Consider the following 7980-nt stretch of genomic DNA (forward strand, 5'->3'; position numbering starts at 1 on the left):
CAGCCGCCACCGCAGGCTCGCCCTCCGCGGCGCCGCTATTTTGGGACCCTTCAACCACGTGAGCGAGCGCGCCATTTTGCGCGCCCGCTACTTCGTGCGTGACGGCGCTATTTTGCGAACCTGCCGCCCTCACTGCTTCGCTCTCCTCATGTCCCTCAATTTGGTCCTGGACCGACCCTGCTTCACTCTCCCCTACCGGACCCCAGCCGTCTTGATCCGCCATAGCGCGACTTGCAAAATTCGAGTTTCGTAAAACAAATCCAATTTTTTTTTTTTCGTTATAATTTCGTCGAGCACAGTACGCGCTCCGAATCGATTTTCCCTCCCAAAATTTGGGCCTAATAAATTTAGTCCCGGGTTCGAATTCCACTCCTCGACACCAATTGTTACAGACGTGGCTTGGATGTTATTCACCGAGCGGTTTTATGGTATGACCACGTCTGCACAAGTTACCCGATTGTGCCCGAACGTTGACTAGTCGCGCGATGCTGGCTCAATAAGAAAAAGAAGACACCCGGCTGGATTACAATAACACAATACGACACCAAGGTTTCGATTCTCAAGACCTCCGGAGGAGATTATATTCGTACGGAAAGGTCAGATTACAGGGGCTAGAAGTATAATCACAGAAAGACAGGCACTTAGACACACTCTTATATTAACCCCGGACAGACGACAGACAAACGGGACAACGGCTGACTCACACGGGGGTTTGATGGCTAGGAAAGGCAGGTATCGATGGCTCCAGGTCCTCCTGGGCTCGGGGCAGGGTACAGTACGGTCCGGTCCAAAGATGCGGGGAGGTATCGTCGCGCTGGGGATGGCGGTGGCTTCTCTCTCCAAGCTGAGGCGCATCTGACGTCACATCCGGCGCGGGGCCGCGTATATCCGGCGGGGAGTGACACGCCCTCGGCTCGTTAGCTCCGCCCCAGATGGAATCGGCACGTTGCTTCTCATTGGGTGCGTGGGGGGGTTACTGGCTCCGCCCCTGACGAGGAGCTGACAGCCAGCCCCTTCGGGGTAACGCCGTGGAGCGCATGGTCATGGCGGGTAACCGAGCCGGTGTGAGGACGCACACTCCCCGCCCCTCTGTTGTTGTCGTAGTTGTAGTTGTAATTGTTGTTGTAGTTGTTGTTATTGTTGTTGTTTGGGGAAGAAGATGGGAGGAGGTATGGGAAAGGTCCTAAACTCACTACTGATGCCATATAATCACATTCTGGTGCAACGAAGAGTCATAATTAATGGAAACGAGGCCTTAACTGACATAGATTAAGAATAACTAGGAAGATGTCCGAAAGTTGTCTACGTGTGGTGCGGTGGACCTGGGCACGACATTTAATGGGGGAATAAGGGGAAGGTCGGCTCTACTGATTGTTATTTACATGCAATGGGACTAGGGAATGGGGGATTGGGGAAAGTTGGGGAGTATTGGAGAAAATAGGGGAATATTTACAAGCGGATATGGAGGCCAAATTCCATATTCGCAACAATATATATATATATATATATATATATATATATATATATATATATATATATACATACATACATACATACATATATACATACATACATATATATATATATATATATATATATATGTATATATTGTTGCGGATCTCCAACGTCGGCCTTCCCCTTATCAAGGCGGGATTAATCCCATTGTCCTTTTACTGGCCGACGCGATCCCGGGGCTATCATGTTCCTTCCGGTCGGTGTTAAATAGGGTTGTTGGTCGAATTAGTCCTATTACCGAAGTACCAACACTGGCCGTGAAGCAAGCAAATAGCCCAACCCGAACCACGGCCTCAGTGGACACGCCGAGCGAAGCGAGCCGCGATTCGGACCGTTATCAGGAAGTAACCCGATTGGAGCGGTTATGATCATGCCACGCTTACCCAATGGAGAGATCACTAAGACGGTCGAATCAGGAAAGACAGGAAGAACAGATTGGTTTATTAACAATTTGTACACTAAGAAGAAGAGGAAGAAAAGTAATGTACAGTGAAGAGGAGGAAGCAGATACACAGGGCAGCCTTATTCAGTCTCATACTTATCCCTGGACACGGGCCCGTTCACACCATCATCTAACTAACTACTTCCTCTAATACTAGTGCTTTCCCTGTCTTCCCTTTACACGAAGCACATCCCTCGTCATTATCAACCAACTAATCTCTCTACATCCCCTCTACCTGTATCAATGTCTCTACTTAATTCTCAGTCTCCTAAAGTCATTTCTAGATCCATAACAATTATCCGAGCCCGCCCTCGCTAGTTCACACTGCCAAACCCCATAGATCTACTGCTCCTCTGCCCCAAGTGAATGGTAAACTACCATTCGCCATCACTTCTGCCATTAGTCCACTATACTTGAGCCTCGTAGGGTGGGAATGCTTTTTCACAGCTCGGCTTCGAAAAGCCGAGCAATGCATGCGGATGGTCAGTCTCCTGTAGGTTGGGTCCGTCCGGCATTTTCGATTCTGGGGAGGAGGCATACTCGGGCCGAGGTTCCAGGTGCCATCCCGGCATGGAGCCTTTCGGTCTCCGCCACGATGACCCAACCTCCCTCGGTCGGAGCACCGCGCCCGCCAGCGGAAAAAGGTCCGACCTGGCCGACCTCCCCCGGAATCGTGCCGTTCGCCCCTTTCGTCAAAGTGCAGTACCGACCAAACAGGGCGGGGCCCAGCCCGAATTGTGCACGGCGCTCCTCGCAAGAGCGCCGCGACAATGATCCCCGTCAGCTCCCGCAGCACACAAAGCGCACCACGCCCCGAGAGCTCGCGTCGGCTGTCCGTCGGCATAAACGCTGCCCCGGTCTGCGTCGATGCGTGGATCGCATTCTCACAACCACACGCGACCCTTTATACTCTCACAAAACGCAGCGCTCCAGTGCCTCCCATACATCCCACACATTTCGTCACCGCACTCGCTCATGCACACTCCTCCGCTCCACACTCAGGTGCACACCACTCATTCCTTCCACACACTCCATTTCACAATCGCACTCCGTTGCACACTTTTTTCTCACACGCGCGCCATTCACCTTCATACACCTCACCACGGACCTTCCATAAGCGCCCGGGTGACGTCAGGATTCCAAGCGCGCGAAAAATCCTTTCGCGCCAAACCTTTTTGCGCCATATACAGCCCTGCTTACCTTCGGGATCCTCCTCTCCTGCACCAACTGCAAACTTCCATTGGGGTTAGCAAGTACGGCATCATGATGCGAACACGGACTTTGCACATATTCCATCTCAATCTCCGACTTAATTCCTATCTCTGCCGTCTCCTTAACCCCGATTTCAACTATAAATATTTCATTTTCTTTATTAAGCTCGACGACCGCTGGCGCACATAAAATAAGATTTTCCAATTCAGCGGCCGTCGGCTTTTCTATACACCGAGTCGCGACTTCTTCCCCGGTCCACGTAACTATGCCTTGCTCCACCTCGCTTTCCCCGTGTTCCTCAAGTCGCGCTACCCCGTCGCATACCAATGTGCCTTTCCCGCTTGACCTGCGGTCAGTCCTTCCCCATTTATTTTATTTGGCCACCTATTCTATTACCACACCCTTTGAACCCGTCTTTCATCCCTTTCATTCGATTCTCTTGGGTGCCCATCCTGTTTTCCAACCCCACTAAGCCCTCTTTCATTTCTTTCATTTGGCCATTTACGTCTTCCAATTGGCCCCCAAATTTGCTTTCTAATCCCCCAATTTGGTTTCCCACATCATTTCTAAATCCCCCAATTTGGTTTCCCACATCATTTCTCAATCCCCCAATTTGGTTTCCCAATTGCTCACCCTGGGCTTTCATATCGTCCCTGGTACCCCTTGCTTCGTCCCTCAATTGATCCAATTGTTCTCCCATATACGCCCTGAGTTGTATCATAAAGAGGTGCATATCCATTGGCGCTGGGGGAGCGGCTCTCACCACCTCGTGCGAGGTGCCGCCATTTTGTTCGCCTGCAACCCCTACTGCTGCACCCTCATTAACTGCATCCTCCATTTCTTCCAAATCTCCCAATTCTTCCTGGGGGTCCTGGGTCGACTCTAATTCCTCCTCATCTACCCCCACCGGCATCCGACCGCCTTGGCTATCCATGGCACGATTTAATTTGGATGTTACTACAAATTTCGGCCGCTCATAATTTTGGAGTGCGTTAAGCGCACTTCGGTCCAATCCCACTCCTGACACCAATTGTTGCGGATCTCCAACGTCGGCCTTCCCCTTATCAAGGGGGGATTAATCCCCTTGTCCTTTTACTGGCCGACGCGATCCCGGGGCTATCACGTTCCTTCCTGTCGGTGTTAAATAGGGTTGTTGGTCGAATTAGTCCTATTACCTAAGTACTAACACCGGCCGTGAAGCAAGGAAATAACCCCACCCGAACCACGGCATTAGTGGACACGCCGAGCGAAGCGAGCCGCAATTTGGGCCGTTCTCAGGAACTAACCCGATTGGAGCGGTTATGATCGTGCCACGCTTACCCAATGGAGAAATCACTAAGACGGTCGAATCCAGAAAGACAGGAAGAACAGATTTGTTTATTAACAATTTGTACACTAAGAAGAAGAGGAAGAAAAGTAATGTACAGGGAAGAGGAAGAAGCAGATACACAGGGCAGCCTTATACAGTCTTATACTTATCCCTGGACACGGGCCCATTCACACTCAGATTCACTCTCAGGCTCACTCACACAGGGTTTGTCGATGGTTGGGTTGAGGGTCCAAGGGTCCACAGCTCGTCCGGTCCCCGACTCGTACCGTGCAGATGGTGGAAGATGGCAGGCAGCTCTCCACGTGGCGCAGGCGCGAGGCGGACAATTATATATCGGGGGAAAGGTCGGCTGGCTGGCGATTATATTGCTTACGCAATAGGTGTACCGGTGCCTTTATACGCGCTCCCGGTATTGCTATGTAACATACGCCGCTCCCCCAATGATGTTACCAATGGTGCCTTCCCACAAAAGTCCTTCTGCACGCTGCAGTCCTCTGCAATGCGTGCCGATGCCAGTCCTTTGTAAAGCGCAATCAACCCTTTTTAAGACTCGTCACTGCACGTCTCTCCTCCTCGTAACTGAATACCGCAACTGATGAGCGCCTCTCCCTTCTCATCACTCGTTACACGAACCAAGCTCCTCTCCCGTCATAACTCGAGCGCCTGCCTCTCCCTTCTCAACTCCGATCAAGACTCGTAACTCAACTGAGGTGGGGGCCTCGCGCGAAGGGTTATATTGCCACGCCCAGCGAACCCTCTGGAATGTCCAGCCACACCCTGTCAGGCGATGTCTCCTCAGCCCTGATTGGCTGTTGAGGGCTTACTGGCTCTGCCTTTGACGGCTGCTTGCCGTGGCCACACCCCCACCCTTGCACTCCGCCCCCTTTTCGGGCCTTACCTCGTGGCATTTGGGCTGGTTCGAGCGGAAGCCCAAAGGCAGCGAACGCTGCTGGCAAAGGTGTATTAGCCAAATCAGGGCGCGGGATGGATGCTGCCCAACGAGGTCGATTTGGAGGGTGGGCCGCAAAATGGACGGGGCCTACTCTTATTTGTTTTACACAACGCAGATGCAACTATTGGGAATGGCCTTATCCTAAACACATACGATGAAATAACTAACGTCCTAAGGTGACCTACGTGTTGCTTGTGGCCTAACTATGGGGTGCAACCTTGAACCTTTAATGATGTTACCTGTGTGGGTTCTCAAAACCGCAACACCATATATATTGATATGGTTTTGAGATTGTACATTTGACATCATTAAAGGTTAAAGGTTGGCCCCTCATAGTTAGTCCACAAGCAACACGTCAGCCCACTTAGAGTATTAGTTATGTCATAGTATGTGTAAGAGTAGGCCATTTCCCTCGTAATATCTGCGTTGTGTAAAGAAATGAGCTTAGGTCCTATCACCTTTGCGCCACCTCCCAATTACATCAGTGGGCATAATCGATCCCGTGCCCCATTTGGCATCCCTCAAGTTTGTTACGCTTTGGCTACCCGCAATTTGTTACGCTTTGGCTGCCAGCAGCGTTCGCTGCCCTTTGTTTGCTCGAAACTAGCCAAGTGACACGAGGTAGGCCTGAAAAGAGGGAGGAGCGTGAGGTCGGGGCGTGGCAGAGTCGAGGAACACGTCAGAGGCGGTGACGGTAAGGGCTCCCAGCCAACCAGGGCTCGGAGGGCATGGCGTGATATGGCACGATTAAGAACCGCTTGGATCGGGTTTTGTCATTGATAACGGTTCGGGTCACGGGTTCGCTACCGCTCGGTGTATCCACCAACACCCGTGATTCGGGCGGGGCTTATTTCCTCGTTTCTGGGCAGCGCGAGTAATTAGGTAACAGCGAATTCTTAGTCCTAAAACCCTATTTCGCGCTGTCCGGGAAGGACGCCATAGGCTCCTGGTCCCGTCGGTCAGTCAAAGACAAGGGGACTAATCCCCCCTTGGTAAGGGGAAAAGGCCGGCACTGAGATCCGCAACAATATATATATATATATATATATATATATATATATATCCACGACATCCATTTTTCCGTTCTCCAACCTATAGCTTTGTCTTTAAAAAAAAAAAAAAAAAAAAAGAAAAAAAAGCTATAGCTTGGAGAACGGAAAAATGGATGTCGTGGATATAATTCCCAACCGCCGTTAGTCGTGTATATATGTTGCTTCTGGGACACTCTCATTTTCCCATTGACTTACATGTTAATTTTCCTCTTAACCTCATTGCCCATTAACACCTCTATTTCTCCCACCCTAATCTTTATGAACCTTTTGTCTATAGTACCTATCCTTAATGTTGTTCATTAGACCACTCAAACACTATAAATATTTGTTTTCCCTTATAGACCTATAATCCTTCTTCTACATATCATGTGGCAGATTATCTTTGACCCACTCAAACATCGACCCATTCACTTACATGTTAATTTTCCTCTCACCTCTTTACGAACCTTTTAGCCTTTTGACACCTATCCTTAATGTTGTTCATTAGACCACTCAAACAATGATCCCCCCTTGGTCTTATGGTACTCTTACTATCAATGATCCCGAGTAGACCACTCAAACATTGATCCTACAAATATTTGTTTATGCGTGGGAAATAATTTAATTCTCTTGCCACTCTCTCTTCACCATCTAATATATTAACAAAGTATATGTTTGAGTTTGGTTCTTTATTAAGATATTTTAACTGAGCTAAGATAAAATGGTAAACCTCCCTCAATGTTCTTGTTTGAGCGCCTCCAGTGCCACATACCATTTTAAAATTAAAGTATATATTTTCCTGACAACCATCAAAGTTTTCCGTCCACTCAAAAATATTTCCATCTTTTTTACCCAATTCACCGGTATTTAAATTAATTCTCTTATTTGTTTTGTAAATTTTTTTACCAGTTGTCTTTTCAATTATACCTATTTGATATTTTTCACATTCGTTATGTTTACCATTTATATACCAAGGTTGATTACACCTCCACTCTTTAGTCTGGTTGGTACTTGGTTCTATCATTTATATAATAGTAAAAAGGCGGCGGTAGCCCGTTAAAATCCCTAACCCCCCTTTTTAACTTATCACTTATATACTTATATAACCATAAGGGAGACTATCAATTCCATTTTCTAAAATAAACCTCTTATCATCAAAAGCCCCCAATGCTTTCTTATTCACCTCTTCTGAATATAATTTATGTTTATAACTTCTTATTCCATTAATCTTTCTCAACTCTTCTTTCTTTGTTGTTAAACAGTTATAATAATCCTTAAAGTTTATTGTTTCTTTAATAACATTTTTCTTTACACCTTTTAACTTCTTATCAGTCTTTTCAACGTTATTCACAATGTATTTATAAGCATAAGCCTTAGACCTCAATCCCACAAATTCACTCATGACATTTCCTCTTAATTCATCCTTAAACTTTCCAATCACCTTTTTATTTTTAGAAAAGAACAACTCACTCTCTGGACTGTAATTACTAGTGTCATA

This window comes from Myxine glutinosa, chromosome 9 (genome assembly GCF_964187855.1).
Source record: "Myxine glutinosa chromosome 9, kmMyxGlut1.1, whole genome shotgun sequence".
NCBI classification, from domain to species: domain Eukaryota; kingdom Metazoa; phylum Chordata; class Myxini; order Myxiniformes; family Myxinidae; genus Myxine; species Myxine glutinosa.